Raw genomic sequence first — 2,587 nt, 5'->3', positions numbered from 1 at the left:
CCAGTCTCAGTCCTTCAGGTAAAGAGCACCACACCCTGAAGTCACAACAGTACCATCTCAATCCTTCATCCAAGGAGGATCAGACTGAAGTCACAATGGGCCAGTCTCAATGATTCAGGCAAGAAGCATAAGCCTCAGGTTGCAATGGTCACGTCTAAAACCTTCAGGTAAGCAGCATTAGCCTAAATTCACAATGGTCCCATCTCATTGCTGCAGGCTAGGAGCATCAGCCTGAGGTCGCAATATGTCATGAATACCTTTATTCATGTATTTATTAATTTAGGGATTCATGCTGTAAGGGTTATAGGTTTAAATTAGAGTTGAGATAGATGGGATTTATGGTGGGTTAAAATAATATTTTTTAATATGTGCTTTAATAGAAGATACTAGAAAGAGGGAGAGAGATCATGGCTAAAGAATGTGCTTCTTTGCTAGGATTGGAATGTGCAGGAATCACCCTTCTAACAGAGGCTTGAGTTTAAAAGACTGGTCTCTGTAAAAGGAGAGGGAACAGAGAGAGTTATTGGTATCGTTATATTGTAGTATTGTATTATGTGTTGTTATGTGTTTATGCTTATTATATTTTTATACGGTATCATATTAGATTGGGATTGATGGGGTTTCATTATACACACACACACACACACACACACACATATTGTTAAGCCATCATATTCCTAAGCTCTCTTTCCGCTATATATAAAATGAAAAGTCTGGTTGCTTTCAGGATAGAGTAAAGCCATGAAAATAAATGGGGCAGGATCGGGACCCAGCTTTATGGTCCAAAGTCTAGAGCTATGACTCCGGAGAAAAATTTTAGCTTTGAAGTTAATCAAATGCCTTTAAAAAACCCAAATAAAAGTATTTTTTTAAAGGGAAGTGGTGTCTTTCTTTAGAAAGGTTGCTCTTTGGTGGGAAATATGGCCAGCTTGGGAAAGATCCGCTTTCATAGCGGGAATGACGGACCTTTTGGAATTGATTCATTGACGCGGAGCGAAAGCGAATCGCAAACCAGTTTAAATGTAACTGGGAATGAGCCCTGACACAGGGACGTAGCCGGGGGGGGTTCTTGAGGTCCAGACCCCCCCCTTCCATTAGAAAAATGAATGGTGTGTGCTGCTGCGCCGCCGCGCCCAAGCCCCATCATAATGGTGGCACTTAGTCTGGACCCCCCCTTCCTAAAATCCTGGCTACGTCCCTGGCTGACATGCTTTTATCTAGAGACCACCCAAAATACCACTTTTTCCAGGAATGATACACAAATGGTCATGTACACAATGTTTGTCCAAGAGTGGCAACCAGATGGGATTCTGCCCTGGAGCAGTCAGTCATAGAACCATGGAGTTGGAAGAGACCCATCCGACCCAACGCCATTCTGCCATGCAGGAACTCTCCATCAAAGCTTCCTCATTAACAGATGGCCATCCAACCTCTGTTTAAAAACCTCCAAGGAGGGAGACGCCATCACTCTCTAAGGCAGAGTCTTTCACTGTCAAATAGCTCTTAAGTTGCTCCTAATGTTGAGCTGGAATCTCTTCTCCTGCAGCTTGCATCCGTTGCTCCAGAGCAGCAGAAAACAAGCTTGCTCCCCCCTTAATATGACATCCAAGTATTTAAACAGGGCTCTCATATCTCCTCTTAACCTTCTCTTCTCCAGGCTAAACAGACCCAGCTCCCTGAGTCATTCCTCATAGGGCTTCATGGTTTCCAGACCCTTCACCATTTTAGTCGCCCTCCTTTTTCTACACAACCGTTTCTGGCAGCTGCTGTCTAAAGACAACGTCCCCCAAGTGTTTCATGCTACTACCAGGATGTCGGCTTTAACTGTGGGTTTCCTACAGCAGGGAAAGGATTGACCAGATGACCAGATGGGGTCCCTTCAGCTCTATGCTTCTGGGATGGTCCTTTCCAGGCATGAAAGCACTGGCTGCGTTGGCCAAAGAGCATTTGGCCTCAAGGGAGATCTGTGTGTGTGTGTGGTGATTGTTTTTGGTAAGGTGGGATCCTGCCATAAATGTGTATTATTATTATTATCCTCATTATTATTGTAGCACCTTTGAGACTAAAGAAAGAAGTTGGCAGCGTGAGTTTTTGTAGATCTAAGTCTGCTTCCTCAGATGCATTTGACATCCAAATGCATCCGAGGAAGTCGACTAAAGTCTAGGAAAGCTCTTGCTGCCAATGTCTTTCTTTCAGTGAGTCTCAAAGGTGCTGCAAGATCTCTCTCTATTATTACTATTATTATTATTGCATCTAAATGCATCTTAGTAGAGTTATGTCTAGGGAAGCTCATGCTGCCAACTTCTTTCTTTAGTTAGTCTCAAAGGTGCTGCAAGATCTATTTGCATACTGATTCTGATAATAATGATAATGATAATGATAATTGTATTTATAGCCCGCCTCTCCCAGAAGGATTGAGGCTGGTTACAACCATGAAAAGCATTGATAACAAATATAAAACATACATAAATAAAACTTACATGACTCCTTACCCCGTAGTATAAACTAAGCAACAACATTATAAAATACAATTAAATTAATAAAATAGACATAATTAAAATGAGGCATCATGGGGCAGATAAGGGCC

This window comes from Sceloporus undulatus, chromosome 6, assembly GCF_019175285.1.
Source record: "Sceloporus undulatus isolate JIND9_A2432 ecotype Alabama chromosome 6, SceUnd_v1.1, whole genome shotgun sequence".
Classification (NCBI taxonomy): Eukaryota; Metazoa; Chordata; class Lepidosauria; order Squamata; family Phrynosomatidae; genus Sceloporus; species Sceloporus undulatus.
This window is presented reverse-complemented; position numbering follows the sequence as displayed.